Source organism: Diadema setosum, chromosome 14, assembly GCF_964275005.1.
Source record: "Diadema setosum chromosome 14, eeDiaSeto1, whole genome shotgun sequence".
Classification (NCBI taxonomy): Eukaryota; Metazoa; Echinodermata; class Echinoidea; order Diadematoida; family Diadematidae; genus Diadema; species Diadema setosum.
In genome coordinates this window covers 19,103,348-19,127,066 of record NC_092698.1, presented here as the reverse complement: position 1 = coordinate 19,127,066, position 23,719 = coordinate 19,103,348, and the positions used below count along the sequence as shown (strand labels likewise).

At 37.6% G+C, this 23,719-nt stretch overlaps 1 protein-coding gene and 2 non-coding genes across 3 annotated transcripts in view; 1 reads left to right on the top strand and 2 right to left on the bottom strand.

Moving 5' to 3' along the window:
* The window catches only part of LOC140238192 (uncharacterized), a 101,560-nt gene that overhangs the window by 4,008 nt on the left and 73,833 nt on the right, over positions 1–23,719 (top strand). The window lies entirely within an intron of this gene.
* Trnag-gcc (transfer RNA glycine (anticodon GCC)) lies at positions 16,789–16,859 on the bottom strand. Its single transcript has one exon. It is a non-coding gene; the product is annotated as a tRNA-Gly (tRNA).
* On the bottom strand, positions 18,793–18,863 carry Trnag-gcc (transfer RNA glycine (anticodon GCC)). Its single transcript has one exon. It is a non-coding gene; the product is annotated as a tRNA-Gly (tRNA).

Genomic DNA, 23,719 nt, shown 5'->3' with positions numbered 1-23,719 from the left:
CCAACCTGAAGGAAAGAAGGTACTATCACATATAGGACCGTTCGCACGTGGTGGATTGGATGGTGGTCCAGTCGGATTTGAAGGAAGGCGAGGGGGAGGGGGATATGAGGAATGAAATGAGAGGAACTGATGGGAGAATGAAGAGAACGAAAAATGAGAAGCCGTATACAGTCAGCATTGACACCGACATCAAGTGGACGTTATTCCACAGGATAAAAGGGGGGGGGGGAGGGTGGCAAGCAAGGAAGGGAAGTTGCGGATGAGGATGCGGGATTGAGTTAGGGGAACGCTGAAGGCCTACTGGGATCGCATGGGGAGGACGTCGAAGAGAAGGGTGCTCATTCCGCGGGAAGGGAGGGTAAGCGGCGGGAAAGAGGGGGTCAGATGAAGGGGTGTAAGTTTGTAGCGGAGAAAAGGTTTTTGCGGGAGAAAGGATTAACAGAAGGGGAAGAAAAAGATTAGGAGGGGAGATTTCGTCAGCCATCGATACATTCTTCGTCTCATTATATCTCGTGAGATTTGTGGCTAGGACTCACAAAAGGTAATATTTCCATACCGATGATCTACATTCAGAAGTATCAGTGTGAGAACAGTGATAATCAAATAAGTCCACCGTGTTTAATGCAAACCCCCTTCCCTTGGAGCGTGTGAAGAGTGAGTGTCAATGAAGACTGTGATTTTTCTAATGGACGCTCCTTTTCATATTACGATAGTAAAGGTGATTTTGGTGATAATGATGATAATTACAGTTCTATTCGGTTTAGTTACCAGTTTCATTTCTGTATTCGATTTTCATTACACTGTATCATAATTCAACAATTTGTCGGTTTATTGTATGATTTCTTTTTATGCATCAATATACATATTGTATATCAGGGAAAACGAAAAAAAAAAGAGAGATAAGAAAAGACATAAAGCAGTGTCAGATTAAAGGCGCACTATGTGCTTTAGAGGGAACACTTCGAATAAAGTTTCGAAAAATAGCAATCATAGTACTCCTATATACTTCTAATATAACTACAGTACTTCTACTACTACTGCTGCTGCTGCTGCTGCTGCTGCTGCTACTACTACTACTACTACTACTACTACTACTACTACTACTACTACTACTACTACTACTACTGCAAGTGATGATAGTAATGATAATATGGATAGTGATAGTGATGATGATGATTTTATTGATGTTATATGAAAGTTACCTTTAATAACATGCAATTAAGTTTTTCTCGCGTATAATTTACAATCGTATAGGTCATGTAGTTGTTGTTGTTTTTTTACCTCAAAACTTTTACCTGTAGAATCTGGAATGATTTCCGTATCATATCACACTGCAAAACGAAGATTAAACTCATATCTGGTTCAATCTATATAATATCTAGGCTGATTTTGTCATGGTTGTTGCTGTAGTTGTTACAATGATGTTGATCTTGCTGTTTACAAAGATACAATCTGAAGTCGATTTATCATGTCCATAGAGAAAAGGGTGACTAACATTGTTGAGTTGATTCTTCTTATTGCAACTGATATACAAATTGTCCTAGAACGACGTAAATTAGTGATTCTTCTTGGTTTTACAACAGAACATTTTGTCATTGTGCTGAATAGATGGAAGTGATTTTATTTTCATCCTCCCTCACTCCTCCGTTGGATACAAGAGTGATATCATTGAAATTATCTTTCATAATTTACTCTGCATTACATGAATGAACTGTTCCTCCACTCTGATGCAAATCATGGTCCGTTTCAGTCGAAAGAGAAAGTTGAGACAAGACTGCAAGCACAACCCTTTCGCAGCAGCCATTCCATAGGTCATTCGCGTCACGTAAACCGCAGGTTAACATTCACCGGTGCGCCCCGGAGCGCTCTGTCTAGGGATTTGCAAGAAATGAATAAATAAATAAACAAACAAATAAACAAACAAACAACCTTAGGCGGGCCTCTCCGTTATCAGTCATTTCTATTTAGTCTTCCGCCTGATTTAATCGTTCTATGGCTTGTCTACAGGGCAGGAGACTGCGTCGCCGCTATAGACATCATAACCGTATCGAATCAGTGAATAAATCTCTCCCCCCTTGTAACTCTCTATCACTCTATTTACTTGTATTTCAACAGAAGAAAAGAAACTATCGCCAGAGGCATATGTCTGAGCATTGTCTCAGGTTTGAGGAAGAGTTTACCTCTTTTTCCCCCTCCTCGATTTCTTCACGTGAACCCGTGTTTGTTCAACTTTCATCTGAGTTTTCGGAGACTCGGTCTGTATGGTCTGACTTATCAAGGTGAAAGCAATGGCCAGCTATCTTCTGACGTCAGTTCGAAATTGTTTGAAAACAAATGACATAAAATAAATTTGGGACCATACTGTCAGTGACAGCAGTCTTCTCATTATTGCCATATTCTCTTTCTCTTTTCATAAGTTTTGTCTCTCTGAAGTAAAAAACAAAAACAAAAACCAAACAAACAAACATTAAACTGAAGTTTAATCAACAAGGTATCTCGAGCATTCAGTCACATTAAAGTGAAATAGATTGCAAAAATTGTCAGGCACATAGGCACACACACACGTACGCGCTCGCACGCACACTAGCACTTGATTTCTTTGAAGACTGCCAGCAAAGTTTAAATCTATGTGGTATGGCGAGTGCAATAAAATAATGTTGCAGATTATTACGTCAGATGAAACAACACAATTAGGGTCCAGTGAAACCGCGGCTCAATAGCGCACTGCCCCCTATCGACATAATGCCCGCTTTCCCTCGACGCTCTCTCGCCTTGCGCTTTTTTTTCTGCCGCGCCCTGCCCAAAGTTCCTTCACCTGAAATATGCATAAAACGAAATTAAAAAGGGAACGAAACAAAGCGCCATGATATGTGGGAAACATATAGTCAAATGCCTACATTTTCAAATCCACGGTGAATGTTGTAGGCTGTTGGTCTTGAAAAGGGTTAAACAAATTAGGCCTATGTACATATATAGACCTACCATTTGCAGGTAAAGGAAATGTCACCGCACACGACGTTTACTGGGAGGAAGCATGAACATTTTTCTCGCTGAAGACTGTTCTAAGCGTCTAGAAATTTGAGCAGAGTTATCGACCCAGGGAGGTAGAGACATGCCTTAATTTTCTTTCCTTGAAAGCAATAATAGCAGCACTAATAATAATTATAATAACAATGATGACGATGATGATAATGATAATAATAATGTCTTACTTATCCAGGGTAACCTCTCCAGTGTTGCCACTGCTCTACCAGAGGGCCCTGCCATTATTATTCATGCACTAGCGTAACCTCTCCAGTGTTGCCACTGCTCTACCAGAGGGCCCTGCCATTATTATTCATACCCTAGCGTTGCCAGGTACCCATTTATACACCTGAGTCGAGACGGACATGGTGGGCAAAAACATCTTGTCCAAGGACGTAAGCGCTGGGCGGGAATCGAACTCGGGTTCTCCGATTGAGAGTCGGGAGTCGTATCCACTATGCCACAGCGCCCCCATTAGCGCATGATGATGGTGATGATGATGATGATGATAATTATAATAATGATAATAATAATAATAGTAGTAGTAATAATAATAATAATAATAATAATAACAATAATAGTAGTAGTAGTAGTAATAATAATAATAATAATAATAATAATAATAATAATAATAATAATAATAATAAATAGATAAATAAACAGTCATGTGTGTACAACTGTAGATATGTATATTATATATAAACACATTGCTTACATTGTTACTAATCACAATTTTTATGCGGCGACATGAGTATAGAAAAGAATGCAAAGACTCATATAGGTGTCAATCAGACAGGGAGGAAAAAATTATTAGATTACGGAAATTGCAATTTCTTGAACCAAAATATTTGTATACACATATACACCTATGCATATTACAGTTGTGTGTGAATGTATGTGTGCGCATACTACGTTTCTGAATTTCGTATACAATGTATATAGTATAATGTAAATATATATATATATATATATATATATATATATATATATATATATATATATATATATATATTTATATTAATAACATATACATCACACATGAAGAGAAAGACAGACAGAAAGAAAGTTAGAGAAAAAAGGGGGAGGAGATGCAAAATTAGCGGGCAACATATTCGCTCCACATAACACTCTGCTTTGATTACAGTAATGCAGTCGGTTATTTCCCGAACTCCTGTGTATATGAAAATCACATTCTCTCTGGCACCAAATTCATTAGACGTCGTTCATGTTACGTCGTGGAATGCTGTTGTGTGTTGTGAATTAGCAAAGCAAGAACTTTCCTATGCTACAAAACCGAACAAATAAAAAGGAAAAAGGCCAACAGAAATATGAAAGTTGACAAGGGGGAAAAGCAGTCAGACGCCAATAACGCTCGTTGATGTGTACATCAATGTCTACAAGCTTTATAAGAGGCTATTTCAATCTGTTTTAAAAATTACCGCGTCCCTGTTTGCGAATTAGACGGGGGAAAAGACATCAAGCAAAATTCTCAATAAGTGGGACTGAGGATATAAACGACTGCGGCTTTTCCCCCCGACCCAGACAATACGCGCCAACCATTTGGATCACTCCGAAAATGATTTGAATCAATTATTTCGAATCAGAGGAACAGGTTCGCCGTCTCTGTGGTTAATCGTAAAACCGGGGAACGACGAGAATGACATGCGAGTAGCATTTAATGAATGGTACAACTCGTCAATTAGTGCGCACTGCTCAGAAATAAAGCCAGGCCTGTTTGGAACGTATTCCAAGTTGGTTGAGATCTTTAGCTGGCCAAAAGAATAAATAAGATTTAAAAAAGGGAGAAGACTAAGAAAAAAGTGATCATAACAGGGTTATAGACGTTCGCCATTTCGAATTTCTGTTCCAGAGAGTGCAAGGCGGAGCGAGAGTGCACTCTCGACGGCGCGATGCCCCAGCCTGCACGGTTCTTGAACTTTCTACGGGTAGAGATCTTAACGAAGCCCCGAGATCTCGGGAGCCGACGAGTATATTATCGCTGTGCTCTTCTCTTTTCCCTCCAGCACTGAAAAGGCCATGATATCCCGGACGTGATCCCTTAAGAACGAACTACTCATGTTGTCTTTTTGCATATTTGGGCGAACATGGAGACGTCGGAAAGTACATTAATACTGAATCAATGCAGAAAACAAATCAGAGGAAATCTGACTTAATCTATGGCTTGAATTATCAAACCTACTCTGCGTGAATTCAGGGTGATTTTAAGAGCTTTCCCCTCTCTGATTCTCTTTAACTTTAATGCACTCCACTTACAGTTTCAATTTGGGTAGCTTGTTTGGGCCTTCGTGTCTCTTAGAGATATCTCTCGGTAAAGCCACGCTGTCAACTCTGTGTCGTCACGTTTCTACTCGCACTAATGTGCGTGTCACCAGCCGTTTTCTTGGCAGGGTTTTCTATTCTACTACAAGTAAAAGTGTGAAAACACTTTGTAACATTTCATCCCCAAATATCACGTGGGCAAAATGTGGGAATTTTCAAAACCGAAAGTAGTCGATAATGGCGCTGGGCAATAAATCATTAGGGTGATACTGCATGCACATGACCGTGCGTGTTTGTGTGCGTTTGTAAGCGTGCGTGCGTGTCGGAAAGAAGCGACGTGCTGATAGTTGTTTCGCTTCGTATAAGCTTTACTCTGGTCTTTTATCACGTAAATAATGTGTCCTTGTACATGAGTTTTTGAGTATGAGTGTAATTGTTTGTACAGAACTTCAAGAAGAGACTGCCGCCGGAGATTGCACAAGTAGGAAGGATTTGACAACTTTGAGCTGACTGGGCTTTGGCATGACCGTTATTCTCATTGAGGGACCTCAGTCCGATTCTCATCGGAGTTTGTTCGTCGGCCTAGAACTCCCTGTACTGTCTAGGTGGTATCAACAAGTTAAAGGAACTATACAATGCAAATGCATGTTAACTCCGTGATAAATTCGTAATGAATACCCTGCTCATGACGTTTGTGTCCAAAATAATATTTAAATAATGTGTCCTATATGCTTTATGATAATATTTCAACTACTTTTCTACAGATTGCTTGAATAACCGAGATTCTCGCCAGTGACATCGTCTGTCAATAATAAAAGTAGTATTATGATTAACAAAAAGACACTGGAATGCACCTTCACCCAATAGCGCATAACTTGCGTGTTCCCTGCAAGAACGGCAATGCCTCTTGTTACTCTAATTATTAGTAACATGGAAACGTGAAATGTACGTGTATATAATTCATTATGTTCAGTCTATAGGTGAAGGTGAATTCCAATGTCTTTTGTTAATCATAAATTAGGACTTTATCAGTGTTTGACAGATGATGTCACCCGCAGAATCTTGGCTTGGAAGTTGTTGTTGTTGTTGTTGTTGTTGTTTTTTTTTTTCTTTTTTTTTCTTTTTTGGTGGGCGTATTCAGGAAATCTGAAGAAAGATATGAGATTATTAACCAATATATATGACGGGTATTAAGAATATTCATTTTGCCACATAAGTGAGGTTGAGTGTATCATGGGTCAACACAAGTCAATATCTTGGATGCATTTGCATTATATAGTTTATTTGATATGCAATTATACCGTTTGTCTTAATAATTGCTGTCCCTCTGTAAGGGGCAGCACGAAGGAGGTAATTTAGAGGAAGAAAGATGTTGTGACAAACAACCTAACACCTATTCATCTGTGTACTCTCGGCGATATTCCTGGATGAAAATCCATCAAATTGTCATCGTTTTTAAGCAGTTTTTTTTTTTTTTTTTTTAATGTTGTGCTTGAAACTGGTTGGTACCTATGACATATCCGAACATTGCAATTTAAAGTGTGGCAGATAAGAAACAACTCTGGAGTAAAGAATCCTTCTGTGGAACTGAAAAAGGCAAAGTAAAAGTTCTATTTAGACTGCACAACAGTTGCTTGACAGTAGAAAGTGGGTCAACCAATGATGGGTAGAGAGGACAGGCACTATTGTCCCACCTCTTTCGCCAACAAAAGGCATGGGCGGAAAAGAAAATCAACTCTTGCATATTAATCATAGACATAATCCCAGCTATGATGAGGGATAGAGTTGGGAGGATTGAGTCTTTGGAAAGTGATAAAAACTTATGAATATACGTGACAGGAGGAGAAAAACTCACTTCGCTGTCAATCCTAGCACAATTCTGTTGAAAAGTGTTGCAGGAATTCTATGAAGTGCCATAAAGTTGCATAATCATACGATTATGCAGAGGAAGGTCAATTATGACACGCGGTATATATCATATAATATCATTTGTGCAAACATATACAAAACAAAACCAAAACCCTAAAAAATGAATGTGTGTGTTTGTTTGATTCTTTGTGTGTGTGTGCGTATGCGTGCGGTGAGTATTTGTGCATATTATGCATTCCTCCATTTGACAGTCACTTGATAAAAACTCATTTGTCAGTGTCTGACAAGGTCCAAATCAGGAAAATCGTCCGACCGCCTTTTTAGAATTCAAATTCAAATTTGAAATTTTGAATTTTGAATTTGAATTCGACTGCGTTTTTTTCGTGATCATATCAATGGTTGAAAGAAGAAACAACACTAATGACTCCTACAATAAACCTTCAAGAAACACAGATACGATAACGCCATCCGCTTACACACACCTAACAATTGCCTAAGATATCTTGCATAGTGCAAGGAAGATTGAAGAATGGCACCTGCTAAAATGCGAATTTCACTTCGTTGAAACCGTGTGGACTTCCAACAAAAAGCAGAGACAGAACGCCTCAATAAAAAGAAAAAAAAAAACAGAATACGAAAATAGAAATGTATAGAGTACAAGTCGATAGTCAGACGCACAAATTACTTTCCGTACAGCCTCACTTGAGCGAACAGACCACATGCAGTCCGAACGCTCAATTTGGTCACGAAAGAGGCAATGTGCCTAAACTTTGTCAAGTTTGTTTCCTTTGTCTTTTGGTGTTGATGTATGATGTCACTGCACTCATGAATTATGAATATATTCCAGCCTTCCTGCTGCGATGCGCTCCGAGATCATGGCATTTTGAGGAGAACAAACATAACAAATAACCAAATCACCAAAAAGATAACCAAAGAGAGAAAATTAAATCGTCATCATGTTCTAATTGTCACCCTAAAAACAAAAACAAAATCGTTTACGGTAAGATGTTCTTTCGATTTTACTTGCGGAAGTGAGTTCACCCCATCGTGTCTATACCTCGCAGAGCAATCTGCCCATTGTTTTCTTTGGATAATTCATATCAATTATGACTGTTGACTAGCCCAAAGTGGTGATGATTACAGAGTACGCATGCACATTAGCTAGTCTTAATTCTTTATGTCGAGAAAGAACTGTGACTCATTATCAACCACAGGTCGCTTGAGACTTCGTGACAGATCCATGAAATGAAATTTTAGGGTTATTTTTTTAGGTCTATTTTTCTTTGAGTAGAGACATCCCTATCAACTGAGACAATTCTCAACTTCCAACTTGGAAAATATCTAGAAATAGATCATTTCCTCTACTCTAAATGAAAGAATTAGAATAAACTATACCAAAAAAAAAAAAAAAAAAAAACCCCTTCAAAATGAAACAACACAACAAAACCATGAACAATACAAGGGGCAGTTGTACAATCGGTTGTCATGGATTGCACTCTTATTTGTGTCGTGTTTAGCTTTATTTTCTATACTGTTTTCAATTTGTCTTTTACCCACTGGTTCCATGACATTTGTTCCTCCGACAATTGCTCACATATGCATGCAAAGCCAAACGTAAATTTTAAACACAAACATAACCCTAACTCTAATCCTCACTTTAAACTAAACCTAAAACCCTATCACAAATCTAGCCCCAACCCTATAAGTCCTTGGAGAAAATAAGACCAAAGCAATTATGTCGTGTCACCATAGCCACTACAAAGTTGGGGGGGGGGGGGGTCAGCGGGGCAAGCAGACCAAAATCAATATCATTTCTAGCTGTTTCTAAGCTGAGAGTCTGTAAAAAAAAAAAAAAGACACATTTTTTAATTCCACTTGATTGTAATACACAATAGCTAACTGAGGGGCACAACAATAAAACTGGCAGTACCTGGTATACAAGAAACAAAGTTCATTTGATTTCAAGTACCAGATGTAGATCACAAAACACGAATAACCATATATCCTGAGAAATCTCTCCCTCTCTCTTTGTTTAATTCATGTACAATTATGTTGTGTCTCATCTTAAATCGGTTTAGCATTCAGATTTCATGTGACGTAGACCGCATGCATATCTTTGAAGAGCAAACCGCACAACAATATTCAGCTCTTAATTAATATTAGTACAGCTTTGTCTATTTAGATTTTAGCAGGGAGGTGGGATTTTTGCACGTCCAATTCCCGCTTTATAGAACTGCTTTGAAAAAAACTGTAATGATACATATTGCTGACATGCTAATTTCCCGAAAATGTAATTGATGTCATCGGTTTTATCTTTGATTTTAAGTATTCACGTTCATCGATCTGCTACTTTTTTTTTTTTTTTTTTAATGAGGATCATGGGGGAGGGGTAGAGATTCATATTTTATCAAAGCCACCGGCCTTTATCATTATTATTATTATTATTATTATTTATGGTTGATAAAAGAGAAACTGGGGAATTGTCGTAAAATTAAATGCAACACAAACAGCACGAACGATGGAGCAGTAGAGGTCCTATATTCCCCTGTCTCTCCTTCTTGGAAATGCAATGCAAATGAAAATATCATCTTCCTCCCAGTGGGAAACATGAACGTTTATTTATCTTTTCCTTTGTACCGTGGAACACCTCTCCACCCGGTCCTTTGTCACGGCGTTGTCTCATTCGTCGAGTCGAGTGGACGATTCCATTGTCTGGTATTGACTGGCGGTATATACAGTACGTGCACTAATTTGTTGATCTTTTTCTTCGCGTGCTGTTTATATTCCCCGTCAAAATGATTATGGTTAACAAAACATATGTCTAACGAAGAATCAGTCTGTCTGTAACGTCATTGTAGACGTTGTGAGACAGAGGAGAGAGAGAGAGAAGACTAAAAGAGATAGAGAGAGAGAGAAAAAAAAAAGGGGGGGGGGAGAACTGTGTCATTTAATGGGAAACTGGCATTGTTCATCAAGCTAGAGCGATTTGTTTCTTGCAAAAAATATCGACCGGTTGTCTCATTAACTTCATATCGCGTCTGAACTGAAGCTTTCACCGTTTATGTATACATTTCAGATTGCCCTGTCTAGACTTCGTCTGCTGTACAGTTATAATCTAAAAATATAAAGGAAAACTACTGTGACGGCAAAACGGGGTAGGGGAGTCGAACTGCTACACAGTAAGGCAGAGAAACTGGCAACATTGTTATGGGGGTGATGACCAGAATACAATGAATGTGGACATTCAGTAACTTGTCTGAGAGCTGCAAGCGTGCACGTGTCTGGGACTCTAATTTTCTCATTCGTTCTACGATCAGTTAGACACATTGTTCATGCTCACACCATGTTTCCACTGATTCCTGCCACTCCCGCGAGGTTTTCCAATATAAACAAGAAAAAAAAAACTTCAACATTTTTTTTTTTCAAAATGCTATTCTTTACTTGAAAAGTAGGAAAACAATTTTTTTCCCGAAACCAAACAAAGGCGTAACTCTATTCTCCATGACCTTTTTCGCTGTTCTCCTCTTTTCTCTTCTTCTCTGTCTTTATGTATTATTCTCATTGATAAATGTTTCACATTTATTGGAAAAATACATAAGTTAGCATAATGGTAGCCAAAAAGCCGATACATTACATGGAAACTATTATAATCATAATCATAATCATAAATATTCTCATAATCAGTATTTATCTTAATCATGATTGTCTTTGAACATAATCATAATCACATGAATCACAATCATAATATTAATATTGATATTAATATTAACCTTAACCCTGATCTTGATTTTAATCTTCATCTTAATCCTAATCTTAATCATAATCACGTTAAGCGCATCGACAGTCATGGAGGATCGTGTAGATCTCTTAAGGTCGTCTATCATTCTCTTTCTGTAAAAGTCGTAACATTAACTTCTATTATTTCTGATATCAAATCTCATCAAATGTATACAGTTCAGAGTTACAACAATATCAAACAATGTATGTGAAACTTTATCACATGTGCAAAATCTAGAGTTTAATACCGTGGGGAAACGATATATTTGTAAGTAGACTTTCTTTGGATTGGATGAACTATCATGAAGCTTTATTTTAATCCAAAGTTTCATAGACTGGGTAGCAAATACGAGATCAAAACAGACATGTATGAATAAAGGATCATAAATCACATATGGGAATATTTCTTTTTCCGTTTCCCGCGTGGAATATATACAATGCATGAAGTATACTACAGTTTATTATGTATAATATACATAATTACTGTATATGTATGATAAAGATATACATAGTTGCCTAATGCACCTTCCATATTTATTTATTACAGATTTATATAAGATATCATGATTATTTACTTTCTTATACATTTGTCGTTCTTTGTATTTCGAGAATAAATTCAAATCAAGCCAATTAAATCAACGATTTTTTTTTTTGCAGCTTTACGCCCTTGAGGTATCTTCATATAAAATAATTGACCACAAATATAGGATTTCATTCCGTTTCATTTCATTCATTTCATTTCCAACACATATGATTAGTACAAAATTTGAATGCACATAAGGATACAATACTGCCATGAGAAACAAACTATGAACAACAATTCGATGTTGTAATTTCAAGACAAGTACAGAAAAGAATGGTTGGAAATGGTTGGAAAAGGAACATGATGTGATCATGATTCATTACTTTCAATTAGATTTGTGCAAATGAACAGTCGACGCTTTTTTTTTGTGTGTGTGTTGGCCCCAAACCCTCCTCTCCCCTCCCCTTCCCCTTCCCCACCAATTTCGCCTGTTGTAGTCCTTATAGCACAAGTTAAAGGAGACCTCCGGATAATTTTCAGATTTTTACATTTGAACAACTATAAATCAGTTATACAGAGGACAGAGTTTCAGAATTTGTGATGATTGGGATGAAAAATGAGAATATTTTCAAAATTTAGAACAAATTGCAATGAACAAGGATGATGACATGGCAGAGTCACCATAAGAATGCATGAGTTGGGGCTCAAGGAAGCAGAACAAAAGAAGAAGGCATGCATAGATTATACACAGGTGAACTCGCAAGCAAGCGGTTTTGTAATGGAATTACACTGCTACATTTCTGAAATATGTGAACCTCCTATGTCATCATCCTTGTTCAGTGTAATTTGTTTAAGGTTTTTCAAAGTATTGTTTCTCTGCTCAAGAACCATAGTAAATTCCACAAATCTATACATGGAGTTGTCGATTTATGTACTACATGATGTGAAATTATGAAAATCGTCTGGAATATCCCTTTAAGATCAATTTTTTCTCCCTTTCTTTACCAACGGAAGTGAAAGCCTATCTTTCCTCCTCCCTTGTCCCCCAAATCTCTTTAGTCCTCATTATGTCATCCAGTGATGGGATAGATTGATTTCCCTGAAATCGAGTGTTACGTAACAACCATGGGATGACAGAGGACATGATACTGATGTGTCGATTTCACTTTGAGTCATAAGTCCTCGTGTTATCATTTTCATATTACATGTCTATCATCCTCGGGAAAGTGTCTTTCAGTCATAGTCTCTATGACTTTGTATTCAGGCGCCCGTGGAATGTCATATCACTGCGCAAATAACACCATGATGGATTATGGATGAAATATGGAAAATTGCACTAAAATGTATGGTATTATGAGTTCAAACAACAGCCTGCGAACAACAACCCCCCCCCCCAGAAAAAAAAAATCACCAAAAAGCTGTGTTAGTCACAGAGCTGTTGTTGATTGCATTTCTTGTGGACAGCTTTCGTCATTTCGTCATTTCTCTATAATGTTTATTTTTTCAAGAAAATTAATAATGAACACGCCTCCAAAATGTATGCAAGATATCATTCATGTATATATTGATCTGTATCAGAATCATTTTCAATATGGCATACACGTTGTCCACTTAATTCGCTCATACATTTACTATGCAAATTCATTCACTTACCGACTGTTGACGCATTCGAATTTATAGAATGTTTTGGGTCGAATTTGAGCAGCAAAGCTTAACATAACTGATAACATCGATTCGATGTGTGGTTGATTGAAGTCCTTGTCTTTGCACGCACATTTTTATACTGAAGAAGTCAGTATGTTCTATTACTTCACGTTCATTCACAACAACAAAAAATTATATCTGCCTTGGAGAAGACTAAGGGGTCATTGTACTTTTCCTCGTGGCTCCACCGAGACGAACCCAGCCTCGGTCAGTGCCAACCAAGTGCACTTGAGATTTAAAACCAGGATTCATGAGACCTCAGACTTAGAACACAAACAGAAAAAAAAAAATGTATACCAGCTATGAAGCAACTCGTAAGTCATCACATAAAAATAGAACGACAGCATTTACTTTGATCTCGATGTGTGTATGTATGTGAGTGTGTATGTGTGTGTACTTATTCGTACATGTATACACATAGACCTACGTCTATGATGTGTGTCAACTTTTACAAACACGAACAAGAACATATTGGATCACTATAGTGTCATGCAGTGGTGGGATTGTACAAATATCCCCAGTATCTATACTCCTGAAAGATTTAGCCAGGGGAATGTCCTTTGAAGAAGAAAATAAAAGAAAAGAAAGCAATACGCAGACAGACAGACAGACAAACAAGCAAACAACAAACGCGTCAATCTTATTGCGATTATCGTCTCAGAGATAAAGTGGCCAGGAAAAGAAATGTAAGGGGAATAACCGTAAACGGTCCAATTGCGACGCGCTTTGATAGGATTGATTTGTGATACTTGTTACGTCATGTCTTGCGAGTTTTTCATGTCAAACGTCTTCAGATGGACAGGTCGAAAATGGTGGAAAGAGTACGAGGTTAGTCTGAATAGCAGTGAACAGCAACACTCGACCACCATTGCTGGCGACTTGCCTGAAAGGCACGTCAGGGCCATATTGGGATATTGGTGTGGCTGGAGGGGGGGGGGGCTTTGATAGATGATTGATTTGTGATACTTGTTACATGTCATGCGAGTTTTTAATGTCAAACGTCTTTAGATGGACAGGTCGAAAATGGTGGAAAGAGCACGAGGTTGGTAGTCTGAATAGCAGTGAACAGCAACACTCGACCACGACTGCTGGCGACTTGCTTGAAAGTCACGTCAGGGGCATATTGGGTTGTTGATGTGGCGGGAGGGGGGGGGGGGGGCTTTGATAGATGATTGATTTGTGATACTTGTTACATGTCATGCGAGTTTTTAATGTCAAACGTCTTCAGATGGACAGGTCGAAAATGGTGGAAAGAGCACGAGGTTAGTCTGAATAGCAGTGAAGAGAAACACTCAACCACCATTGCTGGCGACTTGCCTGAAAGTCACGTCAGGGGCATATTGGGATGTTGATGTGGCGGGGGGGGGGGGGGGGAGGGGAGGAGGAGGGAGTTCATGAAAACCAACATGACGACGTTCAAAGAGACAAGTGGTACGTATCACTGGCATAAATATACTTTAAAAAAATATGGCGACGAACTCCGGAGGGCTTGACAGCCACTCTATCGCAGACGGCTGCTGCTCACGTCACAATGGAAGAAAGCGGGGAATGGAGGGCAATGATTTGACCTAAATTTGCGTCCAAAGTCACAGTCAGTTGGAGGTACAATGTACTCGAGGCCTGAAATGGGTTGGACAGAGATGCCCTTTAGATGGCGCTCTTCTTATTCCAATGTCTGGCCTTTGTGTATTAAAATATCATGCCAACCTCTGGACTGAAGTTCACCTATCAGCTCCTAGCACGAGGCGAAATGATGTTTGTTTCCTAACAGTACCCTGACAGGACTTGATGCTGATAATCCTGCAAACTGATAACCGACAGTGTTCAAGGATTCTATAATAATTAATCAAGACATAATTTCTCATGTCAATATCTTATTCTTCTCACAACATTGTCTTTAAGATCTGACTTGATGCGTTTTAAATTGATCTGTACCACACTCTTCACACATGAAAATTGGAAATTTCCATTCGATTTATCTAGTATTTATGCAGAACACACAGTATTAATTGTTAACCTATATCATCAGGAACAACTCTTTTTTCTAACTGAGCAGGAATCAACTTGCAAAAAAAAAAAAACAGTAACAAGCCAAAAGAAAATAAGAAAAGAAAGAAAAAAAAAGACACCAATAGATGGCGCTCGACTCCTTTGTCTCGTACTGGAATAAAATTAGATCAAGGGGATCAACATTGCGCACACTGAATGAACACTTTATGTGCCATGGTGTAGACCCCCTGTGTGCCACATTATTCTGAGATAGCAACGCAGTCATGTCTTGGGAAAACGTTATGTTGTTAAAATCTATGAAACTTTAACAGATTTCTGTTACATTGACCTATAAAGTATATTGAGCAAGTTGTAAAGAAAATGTCAAGCTTTGCTCTGATGTAAATTGTACTGCTTTTTCTTTCTAATGACCAGTAGCTACATTATTGTAGCATGACTTTTGCACACAAAACAGTGACAGAAACATAAAATGTACTGGCAATTCCAAGGACCCACCCCATAGTTAATTACCATATACAATGCAAGCTACATGTAACAGGAATGGAATCGCGAGAAATGTTTTCTTTGTACTGGAGCATTTGGCGATTTATCATTCGTTTTGGCACGCCGTCGACTGAGTCAGGCGTCAAGTAACGAATGTGGCAGACGAAGAGTTAATGTGCCTGTTCATATTAATAAACCTAAATTTTGATACTGCAGGAAACTGCTGTATACTGCAGAAATAAATGCAATAAAAGCCTAAAAATACAAGCTAAAGTTTTTTTTTTTTTTTTTTTTTTTTGCAGTGGCTTTACATGGGAGCACATTTTGTTTCAAAATGGTAACTTCGAGGTTGACAGCTGGATTAAAAGAGAGTGAGAGAGAAAAACGAGGGAGGGGTAGAGAGAAAAACCATTCCATCATCGACTGATTTATTGGTTGATTAACACAGAGACTCAGGAACAGGGGGACTGAAGCTTCAGCCCCCACACTTATGGCTTCTAACAGTAAAGAGCGTAATAGAGAGAGAGAGAGAGAGAGAGGGGGGGGGGTTGAGAAGATTAATGAACAATAGAACTAATAAAACTCGCTTTTAATGATCGATTATTGATTATAGATCATATGTGTTTTTGTATTGCAGAAAAAAAAAATGGAGGGGGGGGGATTGAGCTCGCCTGTAACATTACGGACTTGCCAATTTATCCATTTGTCTCCATCGTCATATTCTTACTGCTTGATCTTATAGATAATTCATAAATCTCTAGGAAGGCATGTTGCATGATTGTGTTTTTATTTTTTACTACTTTTATTTTTTTTCAAGACTATAATCAACTACATCACAGTTTATTTCAGCAACAGCCAAACTGTGACACTCTACCAGTATTTCTTATCATGTGCACTGTGATAGTTATGATTCTGATACTGAAGACAAGGCTTTTTCATATTGACTGGAACTCGAACCTCAAAGCTGCAATCACACCAAAGAAAAGTGCCCCTGCTTTGATGTCCGTGAATAAGTATGAAATAAATATGCATACATAACATTGTTTGCTGCTAAATCGTGAACATTAAAACTGCTGAATAAATCAATGCAAAATAGAAACCTAAGGGAAGAAAAATATTGCATCGGCCGGGAATCGAACCCGGGCCGCCCGCGTGGCAGGCGAGCATTCTACCACTGAACCACCGATGCTTTCTTGGAGAAACAAATTAAACTTTGAACTTCATCTGTAATTTTTGCAATGTAAGCGGAGAGACTTTGGATGTTGGGATTTGTGTCATACGTGGCATACCGATCGAACTCCAGCAGCTTACTCGTCACAAAGTCCGTTGGACAAATCCGATCGCGAGATGGCGCGCTCCAGCCTGTCGGTTTCCCAGGGCTCTGCGTTTCCTGCTCAGCTCCTGCACACGAATTCATCCTCGATGAATACTGTACTGTAGACGTGTATTGTATGTGTATACCAGCGGCAAGTGAATCGGTTTCAAACATTAAGCTCTTAATACTTTTCTGAAGTCCTTTCTCCGTATTTCAATGTGTTGCAGTCTTTTACACGTTTGTTCGTTTTGGTTTTTTTTTTATGTTTGTCACTACTCGGTTAGGCATTTGGCATTTTGATAATTATCAAGCTTGCGATCAATGTTAGTTTAAGTGTGTAATATCATAACAATAATTTACAGTATGGGGTCCTCACATTCAACAGACGACTGATCGGAAACAAGTGGGCACACATTCGTCGGACTGCACAAAACTGGTACGAATGCCTGTGTGGCATTATTTCATTTCCAACAATGCAAAACATTTTCATACAAAAAATAACACAATGTCAATACAATGTGTTAACAAAGAAAATTACGTGAAGTTAACAATACTACGCATCACAAAAGCAAATGAAATTGAATTGGAATTAAAGTTGCAAGAAATGGAGGAGACATGCTAAAAAGCTAAGCTTGTATTTTGCAGTCTCCTCGTCTCAACTCAACTATAAAGGTTAATGGAATAGAGATTGAGACAGTGAATAGCCCCGTCCTCTAAGGCTAAGGCAAGGGCCGCGACCTGCAAAAACCTGGTAAAGATCGCCCTAATTGTCCCCATTGCCAGGACAGCTCACCTCCATACTGTCGAAATGAGATCCTATAAAGTGCTATAAGATGATCTCAAGTATTACATGTATCATCTATAACAGATCACGTGACAATAATATCTGAGGTCTACTGGAGAACATGCAATTCCTCATCAGGGTCACATTGTAATCCAACTCACAAGAACGAAGAAGATCATACGATGAGTTAGCCATGTAACAAGTTTACAATATACATTGTCCGATACAATTCTGCAGGGAGGACCGATGTGGAGGAAGACATACTTATAGAACTAGCATACATACCGCTATAAAAGACAAACCATTGAAATATGGTGGGTGAGTACTGTATGGTTGCAGCGCCCCAAACGACAGGACATGGATAGGCGAGATGGGGTGAAATCAGAGCAGATGGGAGTGAAAAAGGTTTACAGCGTGGCAAAAAGGGATATTCGTAATGCCGTCCAAAACATTAAATGTTTCCCTCACTTGTCTAAATACAAACGCCACGCAAGTGATCCGTTTTCGGACGCGGCCTAGTTGTTCACCTGCTACTCAATACTATTGTCCTATCATTTGGGGTTCTTTTTTATCGTACACGATCATAACAATGGTAGTGGTTTACCGAAAATGTGCTAGCTTTTCCAAAAGATATAAAATACTGATTGATTAAACCAAAATGAAGGCAATAAACATGCAATGATAGATAACATTCAACACTGATAACACAATTCTTCCATTAACATGTTTCCCACGTGTTTCTGTCACGTCATGAAACAAAGTGACAAATCAAATTAAGAGCATAAGAGCAGGGCGGATCCAGGAATTCCGTGAAGGGGAGGCGCCTTTACAAAAAGAGGGTGCACGCCCCCCTCATTTTAGTCTTTTTATTTTTGTTTCAACAAAAAAAAAAAAAAAAAAAAAAGGAGGCGCGCGCCCAGTACCCCCCCCCAATCTGGATTCACCACTATAAGAGAATAAGAAAAGAAATGGCTGATGCTCAAAAGTGTTCAAAAAGAAAATCAAATTTATATAAAAGAAAGTTGCATCGGCCGGGAATCGAACCCGGGCCGCCCGCGTGGCAGGCGAGCATTCTACCACTGAACCACCGATGCTACAACTACTTTCACCTTTAGTACCACCAAGAATTATCCCTCTTGAACTCTGCTGGATGCTGAAAAACACTTGCAGGACAAGTCAACTCGACGTACTAACGGAGCATTGCCCTCACGCCCAGGTTCTTGCAATACGTGGCATTTCAAACCGTTCGGCACAGCTACCTAAGCATTTCTTGTCAAAAGGGGCGCTTCACACTTTATGGAATGACCCTAGAAACTGTCTACTGTGACTACGTGTCATATTCTGGGAGAATGACAAATGGTATTTTTATGTTTTACAATTCTTTTTCTTTTTCCAAATGTGTTGCCTGTGTTTTTGTTTTGCATTTGTGTATCTGTCCGTTTGTTGGAGCATTGGTGTTTTTGTTTGCGTGTACTAGAATGTGTGCAAATTTTCATAAAAATAATGAAGATGAGAAAGAAGATGAATTCTAAGGGAATTTGTTAGGAGAATAATGTTTACTAAGTAACAATGATTATTTACAATAAATATTGTTTACAATAATGAGAAAAGTGGTGTTAAAAATCTTCATTTCAATATTTGTTTTTGTTTTGTCGTAAATGTCAATTTCAGTGTGCAATATTCAAGATGGATAATTTTGGCATTCTGTTTATTCTTTGTACCTTTTCATATTTTGTTCATATTTCATATATTTCATATTAGCCTGCGAGCTGCTATTGGATGTTTTATCAATAAAATACGGTTTTAATAAATAATTTCAATTTTAACAGCACAAAACTAGATTGCTTATGGTAAGCTGATCTATACTGTAGCTTACTTTTACCCTAAATCTAACTACAGAGCTAGATCAAAGTGAATGAAGAATTTATTAATTGCTATGATTCATCTACGGATTCAGTAAAACGATGATATTTCAAATCCATGAAACTGCCGGGTATATAAAGGAGAGAGAGTCAGTGAAAAAGAACTAGACAGAGGAAGATACAGTCAATGATATATATATATATATATATATATATATATATATATATATATATATATATATATATATATATATATATATATATATATATATATATATATATAGATAGATAGATAGATGGATAGATAGACAGAAAGAGAGATATATAATTATATATATATATATATATATAGTGATAGATAAGTAGATAGATAGATAGATGGATAAGTATATTATATATGGATGGATAAATAGATAGACAGATAGATAGATGAATAAATAGATAGATAGATAGACAGATGAATAAATGGGTATAAATGAAGTATATTGACGTCATTTTTACCACAAAATCTAGAAATTAGAGTATTAAATCTAAAGAATGACAAAAACTTATAACATCATAATTATTTGAACACACTGAACATGATGTTATGAAGAACTCAATTTGCCAAAGAACAAAATAAATATGTCAAAAAAGAGATAAGTAGTTCTGCCAGATCACAGTAGAGATCGATAGATAAATAGATAGATATAAAAATAGATATATGTGCAACTACTTAGATAAATAGATAGATAGATAGATAGATAGATAGATAGGTAGATAAATAGATAGATAGACAGATGAATAAATGGGTATAATAGATAGAGAGAGGCATAATAGATAGATAGAGAGAGAGAGAGAGAGAGAGAGAGAGAGAGAGAGAAAGAAAGATAGTTTAGGGGAAAGGGTAGTGGAGAAGGGAAAGAATTGCAGTTGTCGACGTGTTTGATAAAGACTTCAACAGATTAAGAGAGCTACATCAAATAAAGGCAGTGAGACAAAAGAATCGGCGCATTTGAAAATCATTTAAATTTCGTCCAACTGCGGCCTTGTGGGGCTTCCGATCTTGCTGCATTTCTTCTTTTCTTCATTACATAACACTTTTAACTTGCTTTATATTTTCATTTTGAGCAAGTCACATTTCACGAAGATCTTAATCCACATATTTCAATTGACCTTTTAATCGTCATTTGTATCATACTTGGTATACCTCCCTCCACCGCTAAGTCATTGCACTCTTTACTAAATTAAACTGAAAGCTTCTTGTTTAAAAAAAAACACACACACACACATCAAAACTATCAAAACTATGAGCTTTTGTAACTCCCCCTCCATTTTCAACATTTTCAATATCATTCAGTAAATATCATGCATCCAGTCTAACAATCTATTGTGTGTTGATATCATATTTCGACGTTTGTAGAATACGAAAACGCTGTTTGTTTTTTTTTTTTGCATGATATATGTTTCGTACACTTCAATTCTTATTTGAAAATGACAATAAATAAATGAAATGAAACTGAAATTTACTGGGTGAAAATTGAACCCGTTGGGCAAGGCGGTTCAAGGAGACAAATCACTAGGCGCCATCTACGTCGGATTTGTGATTTGTTTGACGACTAATCTCTGTCCAATCCTCTTGTCCTTTATTATTATTTTTTTTTTTTTTGTGTGTGTGTATGTGTCTCCAAAAGTCAGACGTGCTAAGAGTCTTTCTGTTCTTTTTTTTTTCCCACCCTGACATAATCAATTATTTTACATTTTTATCAAATTCGCAAGACTACTTTTTTTTTTTTTTTTGGGGGGGGGGGGGGAGGGGTGCTATTTAGTCATTCGGATTGTGTGTGTGTGTGTGTGTGTGTGTGTGTGTGTGTGTGTGTGTGTGTATTCTGATATGTATGTTCGTAGGTGTATCAGCTTGAAATCAACAATTCCCCAATATTGGTCCAGGATAACGGTTTAACCAATGTACATAATAATTACGTTTAGTTTTTTTTTTTTTTTTTTTTATCAACCCTTTCGTCATCGAAGCAAACATGATGTGTGAGACAAAATGACAAGATAGATTGTAAATAGATTAAGTCTAACGCTATCGTAGTGAGGCTTTCTGGCTCTGTTGCACCACTTTTGAAAAGAAATAAAAAGAGAGAAAGAAAGTAACAAATCTACTGATATATGTGAGGAAGGCATCTCAGAGAAGATAATTTCAACATCTGGAAACAGTACATGTCGTATGACAGACGCCGCAACGCGGCTCACAATCAGGCATCGAATAAACGTCGCCTGATCATGCTGATTATGTAATGGCCATATTGCGGGTGGTAGGCATGGTAACAGCATTAACTGCTCCTGATGGCCTTAATTTGTGTATTATGCCGAGCGATGTCATTGACGAACGAGGGCACTTTATATGCTCGTTCGCCGGCTTTTAATGTCCAATGTAAATCATTCATTGATTAGCCATGTGTTCCTCTTAAGCGGTTGTATAAGAACATAATGCTGTGCAGGTACCTCGAGGTGCTGGGGGACGTATTGCTGACGGCCGTGTGTATAATACACCAGGAGGAGACGAAAACTGAACAGATGTTGCAGAGACTCAACCATTATAATAACCGACAGCGTTTGATAAGAGGTTTAATCTGATTAATATCTCTCACGTGATCTGAGTAATTTGCAACTCATTCACTTTGTTCAAATCAATGACTTCTCGCGTCGATTTGTTTTTATTGCAGTTGATTGACAATATATTGCTCTTCATTGACGTAAATAAGCACCAATCATTTATTGTCAATCAGTTGCAACTCCATCACCTACTTTGTGAACTTTTGCGAATGTTTTTGTCAAAGCCTGCGCGAGATCGGTTTTGTATTTATCAGCCATATTGCTGGATGTATAGAGTAAGATTGGACAAAAAAAGAAAGAAAGGAAACATTTGGAAAGGGGAAAGTTGTTTTGTTTTGTTTTGTTTTGTTTTGCAGCTCACCACTACTTTAAAGTTCTTAAGAATGTAAGAAGGCTAAGTCGCATTTATAGAATGACCGTAAATACTGGGAGGGGAAAGGGGAAGCTGCTCCCAGCAACTTGAGAATTTACTTTTTCAGAATCTGTATTCTGTGGACAAATTCTATGCAGTCAAAAAAGCAGACTAGAAATGTGGCAACAGAATCATGTAACCCCTCCTTTAGCGCCCCCCCCCCCCCCCACCATAAAAAAAAGAAGCAAAATAACAAAATGTGACAGTTCGGTTATTTGAAATGTTGGGAGCATATACTACCGTGAAAACGTCTACCTCCCTTGTTTATTTCTATATTTATTTAGATTGCTACATACGTTCGATAATTTATGAAACGAATCAGGCGAATTTCAGGTCTTTCACACAGATTCTGAAATGCGACTGAAATGCGACTAAATTTAAACTGTTAAGTATAAAGTGACGTTATTATTATACACTGTATATTGACTATGTTAAACTTCTTATTGTGAAAGGTTAACAGTGGTGCCTTAACTTACATTGCAGGAGATAGGCTCACGTAAGTGAAGAAAAAATTCAATTCAATTCAATTCAATTCAACTTTGTTTTCATTTCCATTCAATAAACAGGGAATTTATATACAATGCATTAACAGAACATGTTTGTAGTAATTTCAAAAACGTATACAATAACAAAATACATGTGATCATGAGTAACAACATAATTGCATTTATAAGGTATATACATATGCATATTACACGGATGGGAATGGAAATGGAGGGTCCAAAGCCAAGCTTGTACGATATGGGACCCTCAGAAATACATAAGAGAACGAATAATGACTAATGGAATGATTAAAGAGCGTTTATTGTTAGTTTCCTTCTCTGGAATAACCTCCGTACCGAAATTCAGTACTTTACCTCCATTGACGTTTTCAAAAAGAAACTCAAGTCCAACTTACTTGAAGAACAATACCGATGATGTAAATCAGGGATTATTAATTGTACTCGTACTCTCTAAAAAAAAATCGAGTGAAAATTTTCACTCTAAAAAGAGTGAATACAAAAAAGAGTGAATTTCGAGTGAAATTGGAGTGAATTTTGAGTGAAAATGCTTATTTTCAGTCATTTTGGAGTGA